The sequence below is a fragment of the Ovis canadensis genome, chromosome 9 (genome assembly GCF_042477335.2).
Source record: "Ovis canadensis isolate MfBH-ARS-UI-01 breed Bighorn chromosome 9, ARS-UI_OviCan_v2, whole genome shotgun sequence".
Taxonomy (NCBI): domain Eukaryota; kingdom Metazoa; phylum Chordata; class Mammalia; order Artiodactyla; family Bovidae; genus Ovis; species Ovis canadensis.
Genome location: NC_091253.1, coordinates 80575674 through 80597445, shown reverse-complemented (window position 1 = coordinate 80597445; position 21772 = coordinate 80575674). Strand labels below are relative to the sequence as shown.

The 21772-nt window shown below is 38.3% G+C and overlaps 1 pseudogene; it reads left to right on the top strand.

The window, feature by feature from the left end:
- LOC138445875 (TBC1 domain family member 1-like) overlaps positions 1-21772 on the top strand; it is a 29641-nt pseudogene that overhangs the window by 1001 nt on the left and 6868 nt on the right.

The following is a 21772-nucleotide window of genomic DNA, read 5'->3' as shown; positions in this document are numbered from 1 at the left end:
AAAGACTCTAGCCTCCCTGATCTTCCCTGAGTTCCAAAGGGCAGATTCAAACAGTTGCCCATCAGAGAAGGGAGAGGATACAGAGCAAGAGAGGAGCCTTGAGGCAAGACAATACAGCCTTGGGGGCAGGGTTTTGGTTCTACCTCAAGGAATAAACATAACAATATCCTGGCATCTTTACAGAACTAAAAGCCTCCTGACAAATGGAAAATGTCAGACTTCTTCATTCCAGAGAAGACCACCTGAGGCCAGATTAAAGAAACCAAAGATGCTTCACCTCACACACACCACAAGCTTATCAGTGATCCCGCCCTTGAGCCATTGCTATGGAACACCACACCAGATCCTCCCAGGCTGGGACACAGTTTCCAGGAGCATGAGCCCGTTGTGTCTCTTTGTCTGGAATAAATATAGCAATAAAACTAGCAATAAATAAACAAAATAGCAATAATACTATTCTTTTCTACTTCACCCCACACTCTGTCTCTGAGACTTGATTCAGCCCTGGGTGCACAGAGGCCAAGTTTTTTGGCCTTATTATCAATGGAGAAAGCACTTCTTACATATGCATGACAAACTTTGCTTAAACAATTCTTGTTTACTACACCTTCCTTGGTCACATTCTTTTAACGACATCCCTTGCTCAGTAGCCCCAAACTCCTTTACCTCCACGTAGCTTGAGATAAGCCCAAATTCTAATTACTCCTCTGAGTTACTTGTTAGGTGCACTCGTGTACATTCATGATGCAAATATTAATAAACTTCTGTTTTTCTCTTATCCTGTCTCTGGCCAGTTGAATTTACCAGGTTCTACACTAGAGGACTGAAGATGTGTAGAGGAAAATTTTTCCTTCCCCACAATGCCACAATTTGTAGTAATGTATAAGTAACATGTGACATGGGTTCATGGGTTGGCAAAATCGCATTTACTTTTAGGAACCAGGACAATTAGAGAGGAAACTGTCTGGGAAGTCTATGTTGAATGCAGGACAGAGCTTGAACCTGTGTAAAAGTGGCAGAGATCATCTGAATGTAATAATACAATCAAAGACACAGGAGAAGATGGGACATGACTCGGGGGATACAAGACCTGAAAAATTAGTGCTAGAGACGGATCATGGACATACTTGACTGGCAAACTAAGGAGACTCGACTTTAGCTAGAAAAAAATATTTTAAGCCGAGTTGTGGTCTACATATAGAAATGATGGGATCAGGAGCATATTTAAATATTCTGGAAAAGAAGTTAATGAGATTGTGAGTAGTAGCAACGGAAGAGAACAGAAGGAAGATGGGCTGGATTATGAGAGGTGCACTAATGATTGATGGTGCTGGATATGAGGAGAGAGTAGAGGCAAAGAAGCTGCCACTTCCTGATGGAAAGATTAGTTGGATCACAGCATGACTTACCCCAATGACACAGCTGCTTCTTCTGCCTCAAGGAACCAAGCTTTTGTGTGTGTGTGTGTGTGTGTGTTTCAGAACATTTTGCCTAAAAAATTTCTGAAGTTTCTTTCAGAGTTAGAATATAAGTTATACAAAGCAAGAATTTCCTTTGAAGCATTTATCCTTTAGAATCATTTATACTTTCTTTTTATCAACTAGGGGAATAATAGCTCTTGACATGCAACTGTTATAAGTGGATTTCATATACTTCTCATTTTATCCTGATTATAGCACCATGAAGAAGGCTTTGGGGCACCTTTATTGGTGGGAACAATGTACTTTAAGTTGTCAAAGTTTTCTGTAGAATTGGAAATAATGAAAAGCCACCTACAAGCAGCTGCAGGAGACCCATGAGTGTGAATCGCCATGAGCATACCTGGGACATCTTAGTTTTAAAGAACATGAGGCAAGAACCACCAGTGTGCTGTGTCAGAGACCAGGTTCCACAGTCAGCTCTGGAAATAAGTACCTTTTCAGGCAATTACCAGCTGTATGAGCTTGAGCAAATTACCTAGCTTCCATGGACTTTAGTTTCCCTCATCTCTATGATGGGGCGATAGTGATCAGTCTCATTAAATGAAAAAAAAAATTGCTAGTAACAGAAACAGCTAATATGCTATACTTCTTTGCTAAGTATCAAACATTCACTAAGAGTTTTACATTCAATATCTCAGTTATTCTCAAAATAGTCCTGGGATAAGTACTACTAGTATTTCCATTTTATAGATGAGAAAATTGAGGCTTTTGAAACATTTATTTGCCTAGATTACAATGTTAGTATAGTGTTAATGAGGATTTAAATCTGTGTGGACTTATGTTGGTGCTTTTAAAGTATTATTCTATACTATCATTGCACATGTAAATTACCTACCAGAGCATCCAGAATGCAATAAGTCCCAGATATGTAATATTAGAGATCTCTTTATAGTCTCAGATCAGATTGTGACTTAAATTGTATAAGTACTCTGCAAACTAGTTAAAGAGAAGTAACATTTAATTTAAAATGTCAATTTTTTTACAATAGCTAGGACATGGAAGCAACCTAGATGTCCACTGACAAGATAAATAATACAGAAGTTGTGGTACATATATACAATGTACTATTACCCAGCTATATTAAAAAAAAAAATTGAGTCAGTCCTAATGAGGTAGATCAGCCTATTATATAGAGTAAAGTAAGTCAGAAAGAGAAAGATTAAATACTATATATTGAAGCATGCATATGGAATCTAGAAAGATGGTACTGATGAACCTATTTGCAGGGCAGCAATGAAGGTGCAGACACAGAGAACAGATTGTGTACATAGTACTGGAAGGAGAGGGAGGGACAAACTGAGAGAATGGCATGGAAAGATATACATTACCTCATGTAACATAGATCACTAGTGGGAATTTGCTATGTGGCACAGAGAGCTCAACCCAGCACTCTGTGATAACCTAGAGGGGTGGGATGGGGTGGGAGAGGAGAGAGGGGTTCAGGAGAGAGAGGACATATGTATACCCATGGTTGATTCATGTTGAGGTATGGCAGAGGCCAACACAATATTGTAAAGCAATTATCCTCCAATTAAAAACCCCACAATTTAAAAAAATATCAGTCAAGGTAGAATCAGATGAAAGCAACTGATCATGACCTTGTCATAGCAAAGGGGGCTTGCATAACTCAATGAAGCTATGAGCATGCTATTATGCAGGGCCACCAAAGACAGATGGGACACAGTGAAGAGTTCTGACAAAACATGGTCCACTGGAGGAAGGAATAGTAAACCACTCCAGTATTCTTGTCTGGAGAACCACATGGACAGCATGAAAAGGCAAAAAGATATGACACAAAAAGGTGAGTTTCCCAGGTTGGAAGGCAACCAATATGCTACTGGCGAAGAGCAGAGGGCAATTACTAATACCTCCAGTAAGAATCAAGCAGCTGGGCCAAAGCAGAAATGACACTCAGTTGTGGATTTTGTGACAGTAAAGTCTGATTCTGTGAAGAACAATATTGCATAGGAACCTGGAATGCTAGGTCCATGAAACAAAGCAAACTGGATGTGGTCAAGCAGGGGATGGCAAGACTGAACATCGACATTTTAGGAACAAATGAATGAAAATGTACAAGAATGGGTAAATTTAATTCAGATGACATTATATCTATTATTGTGGGTAAGAATCCCTTAGAAGAAAGAGAATAGCCCTCATAATCAACAAGAGTCCAAAATGTAGTGCTTGGGTGCAGTCTCAAAAACAAGAGAATAATCTCAGTTCATTTCCAAGGCAAACTATTTAACATCACAGTAATCCAAGTCTATGCCCCAACCACTGAAACTGAAGAAACTGAGGCTGACCAGTTCTTTGAGAACCAACAACACCTTCTAGAACTAACAGCAAAAAAAAAAAAAAAAAAAGATGTCCTTTTCATCATAGGGGATTGGAAAGCAAAAGTAGGAAGTCAAGAGATACATGGAATAACAGAAAAGTTTGGCCTTGGAGTACAAAATGAAGCGGGCAAAGGCTAACAGAGTTTTTCAAGAGAACACACTGGTCATAGCAAACACACTGTTTCAACAACCCAAGAGATGACTCCATACATGCCCATCACCATATAGTCAATACTGAAATCAGATTGATTATGTTCTTTACAACCAAAGATGGAGAAGCTCTATACAGTCAGTAAAAAAAAAAGAACTGGAGCTGACTGTAACTCAGATCATGAGCTCCTTATTGCATAATTCAGGCTTAAATGGAAGAAAGTAGGCAAAACCACTAGGCCATTCAGGTGTTACCTAACTCAGATCATGTAGGATTATACAATTGAGATGGCAAATAGATTCAAGGGATTATGTCTGGTAGAACACTTGAACTATGGACGAGGTTCATGACTCTGTACAGGAGGCGATGACCAAAACCATACCCAAGAAAAAGAAATGCAAGAAGGTAAAGTGGTTGTCTGAGGAGGATTTACAAATAGCTGAGGAAAGAAGGGAAGTGAAAAGCAAAGGAGAAAGGGAAAGATATACCCAACTGAAAGCAGAGCTCCAGACAATAGCAAGGAGAGATAAGAAGACCTTCTTAAATAAACAATGCAAAGAAGTAGAGGAAAACAACAAAATGGGAAAGGCTAGAGATCTGTTCAAGAAAATTGGAGATTTCAGGGGAACATTTCATGCAAGGATGGGCATGATAAAGGACGGAAATGAGAACCTAAGAGAAGCAAAAGAGATTAAGAAGAGGTGGCAAAAATATACAGAAAAACTATACAAAAAATGCCTTAATGACCCAGATAACCATGATGGCATGGTCACTCACCTAGAGCCAGATATCCTGGACTGTAAAGCCAAGCGGGCTTCAGGAAGCATTACTACAAACAAAGCTAGTGGAGGTGAAAGTGAAGAAGGAGGGTGAAAAAGCTGGCTTAAAGCTCAACATTCAGAAAACGAAGATCATGGCATCGTATCCCATCACTTCATGGGAAATAGATGGGGAAACAGGGGAAAGAGTGTCAGACTTTATTTTGGGGGGCTCCAAAATCACTGCAAATGGTGACTGCAGCCATGAAATTAAAAGACGCTTACTCCTTGGAAGGAAAGTTATGACCAACCTAGATAGCATATTCAAAAGCAGAGACATTACTTTGCCAACAAAGGTCCATCTAGTCAAGGCTATGGTTTTTCCAGTAGTCATGTCTGGATGTGAAAGTTGGATGGTGAAGAAAGCCGAGTGCTGAAGAATTGATGCTTTTGAACTGTGGTGTTGGAGAAGACTCTTGAGACTCTCTTGGGCTGCAAGAAGAGCCAACCAGTCCGTTCTAAAGGAGATCAGTCCTGGGTGTTCATTGGAAGGACTGATCTTGAAGCTGAAACTCCAATACTTTGGCCACCTCATACAAAGAGTTGACTCATTGTAAAAGACCCTAATGCTGGGAAGGATTGGGAGCAGGACAAGAAGGGAACGACAGAGGATAAGATGGCTGGATGGCATCACCGACTCGACGGACATGGGTTTGGTAAACTCCGGGAGTTGGTGATGGACAGAGAGACCTGGTGTGCTGCGATTCATGGGGTCACAGAGACAGACACGACTGAGCGACTGAACTGAAGTGGAGGTAAGGGAATTCTAGCTGAGCTATTTCAAATCCTAAAAGATGAAGCTGTTAAAATGCTTCACTCAATATGTCAGCAAATTTGGAAAACTCAGCAGTGGCCACAGGACTGGAAAATGTCAGTTTTCAATTGAATATCAAAGAAGGGCAATTCCAAAGAATGTTCAAATATGATACAATTGCCATCTCACATGCTAGCAAGGTAATGCTCAAAATTCTTCAAGCTAGGCTTCAGCAGTGTGTGAACCCAGAACTTCCAGATGTACAAGCTGGGTTTCAAAGAGGCAGAGGAATCAGAGACCAAATCACCAACATGTTGGATCATGGAGAAAGCAAGGGAGCTCCAGAAAAATATCTACTTCTGCTTCATTGACTATGCTAAAACCTTTGTGTAGTTCAGAACAAACTATATCCTAAAGATACGGGAGTGCGAGACCACACCACCTGTCTCCTAAGAAACCTACATGCAGGTCAAGAAGCAACAGTTAGAACCAGACATGGAACAACAGACTGGTTCAAAATTGGGAAAGGAGTACAGCAAGGCTGTATATTGCCACCCTGCTTATATATGCAGAGTACATCATGAGAAAGCTGGGCTGGATGAAGCACAAGCTGGAATCAAGATTGCTGGGGGAAATATCAACAACTGCAGATGTGCAGATGATACCACTCTAATGGAAGCAAGTGAAGAAAAATTAGAGTCTCTTGATGAGGGTGAAAGAGAGAGTGAAAAAACTGCCTTGAAACTCAACATTCAGCAAACTAAGATCATGGCATTTGGTCCCAACACTTCATGGCAAAGAAAAGGAGAATAAGTGGAAACTGTAACATTTTAATTTTCTTGGTTCCAGAATCACTGCAGATGCTAACTGCAGCCATGAAATTAAAAGATGCTTGCTCCTTGGAAGAAAAGCTATGAGAATCTTAGCTTACTAAAAAGTAGAGGCATCACTTTGCTGACAAAGGTCTGCACAGTCAAAGCTATGGTTTTTCCTGTAGTCATGTATGGATATGAGAGTTGGACCATAAAGAAGGCTGAATGCTGAAGAACTGATGCTTTCAAAATATGTTGTGGGAACAGAATCTTGAGAGTCCCTTGGACTGCAAGGAGATCAAACCAGTCAATCCTAAAGGAAATCACCTCTGAATATTCATTGGAAAGACTGTTGCTGAAGCTGAAACACCAATACTTTGGCCAGATGTTGAGAAGAACTGACTCATTGGAAAGGACCCTGATGCTGAGAAAAATTGAGGGGGAGGAGGAGGGGGTGGCAGAAGATGAGATGGTTAGATAGCATCACTGACTCAATGGACATGATTTTGAGCAAACTCAGGGAGATAGTGGAGGACAAAGGAACCTGGCGTGCTGCAGTCCATGGAGTGAGACCTGACTTAGCAACTGAACAACAACAGCAAATAATATAATATTAAGATGAAAAAGGGATTTTAGAGTGGATTGTAGAGTTAAAAGAGAAAAGTGATAAAGAGACCTGGAAAGAGAATAAATGGAGGGAGGGAAGAACCAGGAAAAGATCATCATCATGCTAGCTTTTTTGCCATCTTCCCCTAATGAATTGGGAAAGCAAATCTGTAGGCATCGAGTCTATACTGCAGACAGCATATGACTGTAGTATCCTTTGTCTGTAGGCCCATCATCTTATTGTGCACTGATTGAGGGAATAGTGTGAATTACATGCAAGATTTGGTGGCCACAAGTACCCTAGGAAGAAGTTAGGGTAAAAGCCCTGAGAAGAAATTGTAGAGATTCTTGCTTAAAATGGCTAAACCAGGACAAGGTTCTATGAATCAGGGAGTGGCTAGCAGCAAGCAGTGGACTGGAGCTGCCAGCAAGCTGAAGAGAAGCCTTAGCTTGTAGAAGGGAGAGACTTCATGTTTCCTCCTGGGAAAAGTTGAAATCACTGGTGGGAACTTCTTCTGAGGACTTGAACTTGCTATCAGTAAGTAACCCAAGGTTTTGCATGTGTTGAACTCTAGAAGTGGAGATGTATAGACCCTGCTTATTGTCTCAGTGGGATTACTGATCACAAGAGTGCCAGTAACCAGGTACTTGATGCCATTGTGGTTCTATTAGTGCCTTATTCCCAGATTCCTAATCTATTTGAACACCTGCCTTGGGGCCACATTCTGAATTAAAGTGGTCCTCTGAGTTGTATCCATATCACCTGGATAGCTTGGTGACATCTGAAGTGTCTGGAGCTCACGAACTCCCCAGGGAACATCATACTTCTGAGCCAAATTCAAGACAGTTGTACTTTTTCTGCTTGCCTCTGATGGACCAAGGTAAACTTTCCTACAGAAAAATAGCAATAGCTGAAACCTGACCTTAAGAAAAATGGCACTAGGCAGAGATGGAACTATACAAAACGTGATTAGTCATTCCTAAGAGTATAGACGAATCCACACTTAAAGAGTTTAAAATAATTAGGCATCCATAATGTTATTTCAACATGCTTTTTAACATAATGAAAATTAAATTAACTAGAAATTTGTAGATCTGTCTATATACAAACAAATTTGATTTGCATAGTACAACAGTTGTGCTTTTGTTTCACTGAACTGGCAAATAGCCTGATTGATTTAACTGAATGAGCCAGTTATATTTGTGCTGAGTTGGCTCTAGAAAGCATGCATGTAGACAGTAAGCCACGCTGATACAAATAAACAGAGAATATCGAGTTCACCTTAGATAGGTTTTAGTCAGTACTGTCTACATCTTGTGCTTTAAGAGGAGCACAGAATCTCTCATGCTAAATTTCAATTAACAGTGCAACCTATTTTTCATGGTATGAACAATCTAACATGGTTAACTTTACACAATTATAAAGTTATATTTTGTAATTTTGAGTCTCTTCTCCCACCTCTTTGTATTCCAATCACAAGTGTCTTTACTTTCTTTCGATGCTACTTCAAATAATCAATTTGAGCTGTAGAAAATACCGGAGAGTTTCACCTCAAAAGAAAAATTTTGGCAAGTTTTGAGTGAAAACAGAGCATTATAATAGAATCCACTATGCATACCTCTACCGCTGAGAGCAGACCTCATGTTTTTATAGTCACCCAGCGCTAATGCAGCAGGGGGGCTCTGTCCTGGATTCTTTGTGGCTCCAGACTACTTTATTTCCTTTCTTCTCACTGTAGGAGAATGTTTCCTTTTTCCCTGTGTCTCAGGGCCTATGAGACATCATTAGCCCTTCTGGCTCTATATCTTGCTATTTATCTTTTTTGCTTTCTTCTGTTTCCATTTTCATATTTTACCATTTTTTGCTTCTCTGTGAACAAGACTAGTTGTTGTTCAGTCACCCAGTCGTGTCTGACTCTTTGCGACCCTATGGAGTGCAGCCAGCCAGGCCTCCCTGTCCCTCATCATCTCCCAGAATTTGCCCAAGTTCATGTCCATGGCATCACCAATGCCATGGACATGAACAAAACTAGACTCATTGTTCAATTCAAAGCTGAGGGAATAATAGTTCATTACTACTTTTGAATACCTGTTGCATGCCAGGTGCTACAGGTACCTTGCAAACCTTATTTCTAATTAAACAATTTAATATTCCTATTTCACAGTTGTGGAAACTAAAGCTTAGAGACTAAGGGAAGTCTTGGTCATACAGCTGGTAAATAACAAAATTAATGGAAGACCTCAGGACTGTTGCCTTCCAAAGGCTGTACTCCCTCTTTCCTTTCCAATCATCTGAGTCTATTCACCTGGTCTAGCTTAGCATGGATTACCTTCCCAGGCATGATACACTAAACTTTCACTGATGATCATGGGACTTTTATCTTTATCTGAGGATTAAGTTTATTCTTTAGTTTTGCAACATTCGTTCTGCCAGTCTGTCTAGAAACTCTGGCTCTAACTGAAAACCCACTAGACTGTGCACTCCTGTCTGACTTCAAAGGCTCTGCTCTTTTGCATCTTGTTAGACTTCCTATCGGAGAAGGCAATGGCACCCCACTCCAGTACTCTTGCCTAGAAAATCCCATGGGCAGAGGAGCCTGGTAGGCTGCAGTCCATGGGGTCGCTAGGAGTCGGATATGACTGAGCGAGTTGACTTTCACTTTTCACTTTCATGCATTGGAGAAGGAAATGGCAACCCACTCCAGTGTTCTTGCCTGGAGAATCCCAGGGACCGGGGAGCCTGGTGGGCTGCAGTCTATGGGGTCGCACATAGTCAGACATGACTGAAGCGACTTAGCCACAGTAGCAGCAGCATACTTCCTATCAAGCATGATTGATCAGTTATTACCCATCCACCAAGTTCTGGAAGCTACAACAAAATTTAAACTTCAATGGCTGAGTTTCTTGGAAATGCTTTCAAACATATAATTGGAATTTTCTTACTTAACTATACTTCAGCTACACTTTTCTAAACTTTTCCTTCTGGAACAGTGCCAGTCATAATATAGTTATAAGAAACAAAAATAGAGCTATTTGAATTAGAAAAGGATTCAAAACAAGGAAGGAGTAGCCTCTTGGCAGGTCATCCAGGAATGACCCTCCGAGTAATAATGAGGAACTTGCCCTTCAGGGGAGCTGCTCCTTCTGCCCTAATCAAGGGGGAAGAATCACAAGGCCACCAAAGCATCTTTACAGCTGCGGCTGGGCATCTCGATGGCAGCAATTGGGCACTAGAGAACCAACTTAGACCCAATGTCTCTCGCTGTGTCTTTCTACAGAAAACAGCACTGAAGCAAATCACTGGCCTCTGCCCCTCTTCCATCTTCTGAATCTTGCATGAGTGAATCTCATTTGTGAACCCTGTTTGATATCTAGAACCCTTGCTGCCAGGGAGTTTGAAAAGAAGCTTTTAGTTTTTCAATCTCTGCCACACAGAAATCTTTTAGAAAGCAGGTGGAATAGGGAGCCAATAAACTAATTATTCTTTGACAGAGGGGTATTTGGCAAACATTGACTTTCTTTGTTTTGCATTGAATGAGATGGAACATTTTTAGAAAACAGCTATAATATTGCAAACAACAACAATAAAGCACTCCGTGTGAGTATCTCACTTATTTGGATGATTGGTGTCTTGCCTTACTGAATGTGCATTTATACTTCATTAATGATAATATTTGACAAAAGGTTTAACTTTCTCAAATGCATGAGTGATCTTGTAAGTGGAGGGAATCTTTCTTAAAGACTCTGACTCCAGGTAGAGGGACTCAAAATGTAGAATGTAAGTGCTACAGTCTTTATGGTACATAAAGTCTGGAAGAGAACGGAAGGATATCTTCTTGGCAAAAGCCTGATCTCTTATATTTCATATTAAGCTTAAAAAATCAGTATTACAGGGAACATTTAACCAATTCAAAGCAAGCTAACCAATTATAGAGAAGTCAGTTAATACTAGATCACCATGAATCAACAAAAAATCTAAGGTTCTTTATATAAAAGAGAAAATTTTTCTAGAGATTTCAGATATAGTAGTGATGTTAATGATCAAATTCATATTGATGTCAGAATGAAAATTTAACATATAAATTTTTCATGTCTTTAATGAAGCTTTGAACTAAGTATTCTTTGACCAACTTATTGCTGAAAATAGCTATTTTAGGAATAACAAGAGACATTTATCCCATAAGAGATATTTTTTCTTTGAACTATTTTAAATTGGGATGTAAACTAATCATCTGAAACAACTTTATCCAAAAAGATGTTTATGTATAAAATACAGTGAAAGAAATGTATCATTAATCATCTTTGATGAAAAGTTAGCTTTTAAGAAGTAGAGTTGAAATGTAATACTAACTTTTAAAATATGGATAATGTAAAATTCTATTTTGGTTACTTTAAATCAACGTTTCTTCCTTCTTTACTGTTTCTGATGGGGGATGGGATAGGTTCCTAAGGTTAACTATTCTGCTCTATTTTTCAAAAATACTTTCAAATACATTTTCCTTTTTTTAGTTATCCTTAAATAACTAAAAATGTTTCAATTTTATTTTCTACTAGGCTAGTCAGTTCAATAATTTGAGTCTTGAGAGTTCTGGTTCAAGATGGTAACACAGAAGGACCCTGAACTCACCTCCTTCCATGAAATCTATAGTTACATTTGAAATCTATAACACACCAAATTTATAGGTACATTTGGAAAATCTTTCTCTGGAAAAAAAAAAAACTCATTTATCATTGTATCAAAAAGAATAAAATGCCTAGGGATAAACCTACCTAAGGAGGCAAAACATCTGTACTCCAAAAACCACAGATGCTGATGAAAGAAATCTATTATGACACAAACAGATGGAGAGATGTAACATGTTCTTGGATTGAAAGAAACAATATTGTCAAAATGAATATACAATCCAAGGCAATCTACAGATTCAGTGCAATTCCTAGCAAATCACCAATGGCATTTTACAGAACTAGAACTAAAAATTTTAAAGTTTTTATGGAGACACAAAAGAACTCAAATAGCCAAAAGAATCTTGAGAAAGAAAGATGGAGCTGGAGGAATCAGCTTCCCTGACTTCAGATCATACTACAAAGCTGCCATCGTGAAAACAGTATGGTACTAACACAGAAGCAGCAATATAGATCAATGGAAGAGTATAGAAAACCCAGAAATAAACCCATGCACCTGTGGTCAATTAACCTATGACAAAGGAGGCAAGACTATACAATGGAGAAAAGACAACCTCTTCAATAAGTAGTGCTGAGAAAACTAGATAGATACATAAAAAAAGAATGAAATTAGAACATTCTTTAACACCATACACAAACTCAAACTGGATTAAAGAGATAAATATAAGATGGGATACTATAAAATGCCTAGAAGAAAACAGTCAGTACACTCGTTGACATAAATAAAAATATCTTTTTCAGCTGTGTCCTAGAGTAATGGAAATAAAAACAAAAACAAATGGGACCTAATTAAATTCAAGAGTTTTTGCCCAGCAAAGGAAACCATAAACAAAACAAAAAGACAACTTACAGAATGGGAGAAAATATTTGCAAACAATGTGACCAACAAAGAATTAATCTCCAAAGTTTAGATACAGCTCATGAAGCTCAATCAAAAAAAATTTTTTTAAATCAAAAAATGGGCAGAAGACCTAAATAGACATTTCTCCAAAGAAGACATACATATGGCCAAGAGGCACGTGAAAATATGCTCAACATCACCAATTAAAGAAGTTCAAATTAAAACTATAATAAGTCAGAATGGCCATTATAAAAAAAATCTACAAACATTAAATCCTGGAGAGAGTGTGAAGAAAAGAGGCCTGTCCTACAGTGTTGGTGGGAATGTAAGTTGGAGAACAGTATGGGTTCCTTAAAGAACTAAAAATAGAGCTAACATTTGATCCAACAATCCCACTACTGGGCATATATCCAGATAAAAAACATAGTTTGAAAGGATACATGGACTACAATGTTTATTGCAGCACAGTTTACAATAGCCAACACATGGAAGCAACCTAAATGTCCTTTGACGGATAGATAAAGACATGGTGCATATATACAATAGAATGTTACTCAACCATAAAAGAGAATGCAGTAATGCCATTTGCAGCAACATGGCTGGACCTGGAGATTATCATACTAAGTGATGTTAAGTCACACAGAGAAATGTTATATGATATCATTTATATGCAGAATCTTGAAAAAAAAAAGATACAAGTGAACTTATTTACAAGAAAGAAACAGACGCACAGACTTACAAAACAAACTTATCATTACCAGGGGGGAAGGGTAGGGGTTAGGGATAGTCTAGGAGTTTGAGATTGACATGTACATACTGCTACAATTAAAGTAGATAACCAACAAGGACCTATGGTATAGCACAGGGAACTCTGCTTAATACTCTGTAATAACCTAAATGAGAAAAGAATTTTAGAAAGGATACATGTATATGTATACCTGAATTCATTTCTCTACATCTGAAACTAACACAACATTGTTAATCAACTATATTCCACAAAAAAAATTGATGAGAAAGGGGAGAAAATATACAAATGATAATTATATAAAACAGTAATAAGAATTATTTTGAGAAATATTCAAAATTATATTGGTGGTTTAATAAAAATACACATAGTCTTGGAAAAAAATAGGTCACTAACAAGGACTTACTGTATAGCATAGGGACTATCTGCTCAATATCCTGTAATATCCTAAATGTGAAAAGAATCTGAAAAAAATGGATGTATATTTATAATTGAGTCACTTTGCTGTACACCTGAAGCTAACACAACACATTGTAAATCAACTACAGTCTAATAAAAAATAAAAATTAAGAAAAAACCCAGAGCCAGCTGAATGACTCCTATAAATTGAACAAATGAGAAAAATCCCATATCGAAGTGAGTAGCAGAGACTGAGACACAATCTAGCCATAAATCACAGCCCTGCAATCTGCAATCAGGAGGAGACTCAAAACCCTGTGCTTCTCCTGATGAGCAAAAGTTTTGAGCCCCACATCTGGCACCCTAACTGTTAAGACCTGCACCCAAGAGATGAGTCCCCCAAAATTCTAGCTTTGAAAGTCAGTGGTGCCTGGGTCCAAGAGAATTACAAGGCTACAGAGAACTGAAAGCAGTTCTTAAAGGGCTCCTGTGCATAGATTCATCCATCCCAGATCCCAACACAGATAGTCAAAGCACTTAGACTTTCTACTTTCTATGAAAGCCGATTTGCTTATATCTAAGCATCAGTCTGAGAATGTATTTTAACATACATCTAGTGACCTATGGAAATATTCTCCAAAAATAGAGGTCAGGGGTGCCATCTTTGTGTGTTCCTTCTGCCTCACTTCGGGTTGCCAATACCTCCTGGAAAGCAGCTTGTACACTTATCTGGTATCTCAGTTTTAACCTCTGCTACCCAGAGGACACCTCTAGATCACCTGGCTCTGGTGACCAGTGGGGTTAGGCTTTCAGGTCCGACAGGACTCTAATAAATGGGGAAATTTCTGAACCCACTACCACCTACAAGGTTAAGCAGAGAGGCAATAGATTAGGGTGTCCAGTCATTTTGTGAAAGAAGCCTATTAGCTTATTTTTATAACTGTGGCCTGAAGGGCAGGCTTCTAAGTAGACACATGTCCAAGGGCTGATTATAACCTCCCTCCCTCAGAGAGTGGGGAAGATGGCAGGCATCATATTAGCACTCCCCGTCTGCTCCACTCAGGTCATCTGTGTCTTTAAGAAAGGAGCTTGTATATAATCCTGGTGTCCCAACTTTTGCATCTGCCACTCAAAAGATAGTTCCTTGAAAGCCTGGCTTTAGTTGCCTGCTGTGCTTATGTTTACAGGTTTAGTGGGACAATGACAAAGTAAGAAAGATTTCTTAACTGGTTATCACCCCCAGTCTCAGCACAGATAGGAGACAAATGCCCATATCCCAGTCTTCTCTTGGAGCTTCCCCCATGGCTCAGAATCCACCTGCACTGCTGGAGACACAGCAGGAGCCATTGCTTCGATCCCTGGTTTGGGAAGATACCCTGAAGAATGATATAGCAACCTACTCCAGTATCCTTGCCTGGAAAATTCCATGGACAGAGGAACTTGCTGGGCTACAGTTCATAGGATCACAAAAGAGTCAGATATTACTTAGTGACCAAACAACAATAACAAAAGTCTTCCCTTAAAGAAATCTATTTTTATACTTTAAAAGTTGCTGCACAAGGACCTGGCTTCTAATAAGCCTGAATCTAGCTGTTGACAAAGATCCTTCCTTTTGGACACTGACAGGATTGGGCATACCTCAATTACTGGGAGCCACTAAAAATAAAATAGGCTGCTTGGAAAAATCACAAAAATTTGAGAGACCAAAGAGCTAGGGCAGAGTTGAATGATAATATTCATTTCCTATAGGAGAGCACTCCTTCAAGACTAGAGGTGGTGACTGTTTCATCTAATGCATAAAAATGCATAACCCATACAGAGAATCAAGGAAAATCAAGCAACAGAGGAATATGTTTCAAATAAAAAAATGATGAAACCTCAGGAAAAGAACTTAATAAAATGGAGATAAAAGATTTACCTGATAGGCTTCAAAAAAATGGTCATAAAGATGCTCACTGAGCTCAGAGAAGATTGAATAAATAAATTTTGCAAGGAGAAAGAAAAAGAAAGTACAAATACAGCTGAAGAATACAGTGATTGAACTGAAAATACAACAAAGGGGCTCAATAACAGACTAGAGGATGCAGAAAAAAGGATTCAGAAACTCAAACATAGGGCAGTGTTTTATTTAAAATGGATAACCAACAAAGACCTTATGTATGGTACATGGAACTCTGCTCAATGTTATGGGAGTTTGGGAAATAATGGATACATGTATATGTATGGCTGAGTCCCTTTGTTGTCCACCTGAAACTCACATTGTTAATTGTCATAGTCCAATAAAAAATAAAAAGTTTAAAATAGATTATTATAGATATAAATTGTTTCCTGTAAACCTCATGGTAACCACAACGCATAAACCTATAGCAGATACACAAGAGATTAAAAAGAAATCTAAGCATACCACTAGGGAATATTATCAAATCACAAAGAGAGCAAAAGGAGAAAGGAACAAAGAAACGACAAAATACCCGCAGGTCAATTAACAAAATGGCTATAAGTATATATGTACATACGTCAAATATAAATGCACTAAATCCTCCAATTATAAGAGAGTGGCTGAATGGATAAAATAACAAGGCCCATCTATATGCTGCCTAAAAGAGACTTCTTTCAGATCAAAGGTGCACACACAGAGTATAAGTGAAGGAACAGTAAAAAGATATGACATGCAAATGGAATTTTAAAAGTTGAAGTAGCTATACAATCATACCTTGGAGATATTGTGGGTTTGATTCCAGACTACTATAGCAAAATGATTATCTCAATAAAGTGAGTCACAAAATTTTTGGTTTCCTAGCACATATTAAAGGTTATGTTCCCACTATACATAGTCTATTAAGTTTGGAATATATATAAAATATAGCCTTATATTTAAGCAATGTACATACCTTAATTTTAAAATACTTTATTGCTAAAATCCTAATCATCATCTGAACCTTCAGCTATTCATAATCTTTTTGTAACAGTCACACCAAAGACCACTGCTCACAGATTACCATAAAAACTACAATAATAAAAGTTTGAAATGTTGAGAGAATTACCAAAATGTGATACAGAGACATGAAGTGAGAAATGCTGTTGGAATAATGTGGAATAATGGCACTTCTTTGATGCCCTGTTGCCACAAAACTTCAATTTGTTAAAAAAAGAAAATCTGTGACATACAGTAAAATGAGGTATGCTTGTACTTACATCAGGCAATAGAGTTTAAGACAAAGAGTATAATAAGAAACAAAGAAGGTCATTATACAATGATAAAGAGGTCAATCCAACAAGAGGATATAACATTTTAAAATATTTATGCATCCAACATAAAAGCACCTAAATTATAAAGCAACTATATTAATAGATCTAAAGGGAATAAAAGATGGTAATATCATAATAGTAGGGGACTTTAATACCACCATCAATAGATAGATAATGCAGAAAGAAGATCAATAAAATTGATCTTAATGTGTTTAAGGCAGAATAGACTTAAAAAAAACATGCAAAACATTTCATCCAAAGGAAACAATACACATTCTTCTCAAATGTATATGAAGAATTCTATAGAAGAGATCATATGTTATACCACAAAATGTCTTAATAAATTTAAGAAGTTTGAAATCACATCAAGCATCCTTTAGACCACATGGTATACAACTAGAAATCAATTACAAAAAAAAGTAGAAAATTTACAAACATATGGAGATTAAATAACAATACTGAACAATCAATGGGTCAATGAAAAAAACTAAAGAGAAATTGAAAAATACCTTAAGAATATGAAAATAAAATATACCAAAGCTTATGCAATGGAACAAATGCAGTTCTAAGAGGAAAATTTATAGTGATTAATGTCTATATCAAGATTAAGAAAAAGGACACAACCTAACTTTATACTTCAAGGAATTAGAACAAGAACAACTAATTCCAAAATTATTAGAACGAAGGAAATAACAAAGAGCAGAGCAGAAATAAAAGAAATAAAGACTAAAAAGGCAAAACAAAAGATGAAATTCAGCGGATATTTTTAAAAAGTAAGCAAAATTGACAAATCTTTAGCAACTCACCAAAAAAAAAAAAAAAGAGAAAGAACTAAAATATATAAAGTTAGAAATAAAAGAAGAGATTTTACTGTACCAGAGAAATACAAAGGATCATTAAGAGACTCCTATGAACTATTACATATCAACAAGTTGGACAACCAAGAAGAAATGGATAAATTCTTAGAAACATACAATCTACCAGGACTAAATCATTAAGAAATAGAAAACATGGATAGACTGATTACTGGTAAAGAGATTCAGTCAGTAACCAAAAACTTCCAACTAACAAAAGTCCAAGACCAAATGGCTTCACAGGTGAGTTCTATAAAACATTTAAAGACAATTAACAACAATCACCTCAAACTGTTCCAAACATTTTGAGAGAGAGTACTTCAAATCTCATTTTTTGAGGTTAGCATTACCCTTGATACCAAAATTAGACAAGGACACTCCAAGAAAAGAAAATTACAGGTAAATATACTGATGAACATGGATGCAAAAGTCCTCAAGAAAATATTAGCAAACTATGTATTTGTTCGGTTACATTTAATAAAATAAGTAAAATTTGTTAATTTATTAACAATAAAAAGGCTCATACATCATGATCAAGTGGGTTTTCTCCAGGGATAAAAGGATGATTCAACATCTGCAAATCAACCAACATGATGCACTGCATTAACAAAAAAGAAGGATTAAAATCATATGATCTCCATAGATACAGAAAAACATCTGACAAAATTCAACATCTTTTTATAATAATGATTCTTAACAAAGTGAATATACAGGGAACATCAGTTCAGTCTCTCAGTCGTGTCTGACTCTTTGCGACCCCATGAATCGCAGCACGCCAGGCCTCCTTGTTCATCACCATCTCCCGGAGTTCACTCAGACTCACGTCCATAGAGTCCGTGATGCCATCCAGCCACCTCATCCTCAGCTGTCCCCTTCTTCTCCTGCCCTTAATCTCTACCAGCATCAGAGTCTTTTCCAATGAGTCAGCTCTCCTCATGAGGTGGCCAAAGTACTGGAGTTTCAGCTTTAGCATCAGGTCTTCCAGTGAACACCCAGGACTGATCTCCTTCAGAATGGACTGGTTGGATCTCCTTGCAGTCCAAGGGACTCTCAGGAGTCTTCTCCAACACTACAGTTCAAAAGCATCAATTCTTCGGCGCTCAGCCTTCTTCACAGTCCAATTCTCACATCCATACATGACCACAGGAAAACCCATAGCCTTGACTAGACGGATCTTAGTCAGCAAAGTAATGTCTCTGTTTTTGAATATACTATCTAGGTTGGTCATAACTTTTCTTCCAAGGAGTAAGTGTCTTTTAATTTCATGGTTGCAGTCACCATCTGCAGTGATTTTGGAGCCCAGAAAAATAAAGTCTAACACTGTTTCCCCATCTATTTTCCATTCAGTGATGGGACCAGATGCCATGATCTTCGCTTTCTGAATGTTGAGCTTTAAGCCAACTTTTTCACTCTCCTCTTTCACTTTCATCAAGAGGCTTTTTAGTTCCTCTTCACTTTCTGCATAAGGGTGGTGTCATCTGCATATCTGAGGTTATTGATATTTCTCCTGGCAGTCTTGATTCCAGCTTGTGTTTCTTCCAACCCAGCGTTTCTCATGATGTACTCTGCATAGAAGTTAAATAAGCAAGGTGACAATATACAGCCTTGACGTGCTCCTTTTCCTATTTGGAATCAGTCTGTTGTTCCATGTCCAGTTCTAACTGTTGCTTCCTGACCTGCATACAGATTTCTCAAAGGCAGGTCAGGTGGTCTAGTATTCCCGTCTCTTTCAGAATTTTCCACAGTTTATTGTGATCCACACTGTCAAAGGCTTTGGCATAGTCAATAAAGCAGAAATAGATATTTTTCTGGAACTCTCTTGCTTTTTCCATGATCCAGCGGATGTTGGCAATTTGATCTCTGGTTCCTCTGCCTTTTCTAAAACCAGCTTGAACATCAGGGAGTTCACGGTTCATGTATTGCTGAAGCTTGGCTTGGAGAATTTTGAGCATTACTTTACTAGCATGTGAGATGAGTGCAATTGTAAGGTAGTTTGAGCATTCTTTGGCATTGCCTTTCTTTGGGGTTGAAATGAAAACTGACTTTCCAGTCCTGTGGCCACTGCTGAGGTTTCCAAATGTACCGGCATGTTGAGTGCAGCACTTTCACAGCATCATCTTTCAGGATTTGAAACAGCTCAACTGAAATTCCATCACCTCCACTAGCTTTGTTCATAGTGATGCTTTCTAAGGCCCACTTGACTTCACATTCCAAGATGTCTGGCTCTAGATGAGTGATCACATCATCATGATTATCTGGGTCGTGAAGATCTTTTTTGTACAGTTCTTCTGTGTATTCTTGCCACCTCTTCTTAATATCTTCTGCTTCTGTTAGGTCCATACCATTTCTGTCCTTTATCGAGCCCATCTTTGCATGAAATGTTCCCTTGGTCTCTCTAATTTTCTTGAAGAGATCTCTAGTCTTTCCCATTCTGTTGTTTTCCTCTATTTCTTTGCATTGATTGCTGAAGAAGGCTTTCTTATCTCTTCTTGCTATTCTTTGGAACTCTGCATTCAGATACTTATATCTTTCCTTTTCTCCTTTGCTTTTCACTTCTCTTCTTTTCACAGCTATTTGTAAAGCTTCCCCAGACAGCCATTTTTCTTTTTTGCATTTCTTTTCCGTGGGGATGGTCTTGATCCCTGTCTCCTGTACAATGTCGCAAACCTCATTCCATAGTTCATCAGGCACTCAGATCTATCAGATCTAGGCCCTTAAATCTATTTGTCACTTCCACTGTATAATCATAAGGGATTTGATTTAGGTCATACCTGAACGGTCTAGCAGTTTTCCCTACTTTCTTCAATTTAAGTCTGAATTTGGCAATAAGGAGTTCATGATCTGAGCCACAGTCAGTTCCTGGTCTTGTTTTTGTTGACTGTATAGAGCTTCTCCATCTTTGGCTGCATAGAAAATAATCAATCTGATTTCGGTGTTGACTATCTGGTGATGTCCATGTGTAGAGTCTTCTCTTGTGTTGTTGGAAGAGGGTGTTTGCTATGACCAGTGCATTCTCTTGGCAAAACTCTATTAGTCTTTGCCCTGCTTCATTCTGCATTCCAAGGCCAAATTTGCCTGTTACTCCAGGTGTTTCTTGACTTCCTACTTTTGCATTCCTGTCCCCTAGAATGAAAAGGACATCTTTTTTGGGTGTTAGTTCTAAAAGTTCTTGTAGGTCTTCATAGAACTGTTCAACTTCAGCTTCTTCAGCATTACTGGTTGGGGCATAAACTTGGATAACTGTGATATTGAATGGTTTGCGTTGGAGACGAACAGAGATCATTCTGTCGTTTTTGAGACTGCATCCAAGTACTGCATTTTGGACTCTCTTGTTGACCATGATGGCTACTCCATTTCTTCTGAGGGATTCCTGCCCACAGTAGTAGATATAATGGTCATCTGAGTTAAATTCACCCATTCCAGTCCATTTTACTTCGCTGATTCCTAGAATGTCGACATTCACCCTTGCCATCTCTTGTTTGACCACTTCCAATTTGCCTTGATTCATGGACCTGACATTCCAGGTTCCTATGCAATATTGCTCTTTACAGCATCAGATCTTGCTTCTATCACCAGTCACATCCTCAACGGGGTATTGTTTTTGCTTTGGCTCCATCCCTTCATTCTTTCTGGAGTTATTTCTCCACTGATCTCCAGTAGCATATTGGGCACCTAATGACCTGGGGAGTTCCTCTTTTGGTATCCTATCATTTGCCTTTTCATAGTGTTCATGAGATTCTCAAGGCAAGAATACTGAAGTAGATTGCCATTCCCTTCTCCAGTGGACCACGCTGTGTCAGAACTCTCCACCATGACCTCCCCCCCCCGCCACATCTTGGGTTGCCCTGCAGGCATGGCTTGGTTTCATTGAGTTAGACAAGGCTGTGGTCCTAATAAAATGTCATACAGGACATGCCCACATCTAATATCATACTCAATTCTGTAAAGCTAAAAACTTTAGGGTCAGAATTTGGAAAATTCAGTAGTGGCCATGGGACTAGAAAAGGTCAATTTTCATTCCAATCACAAAGAAGGGCAATGCC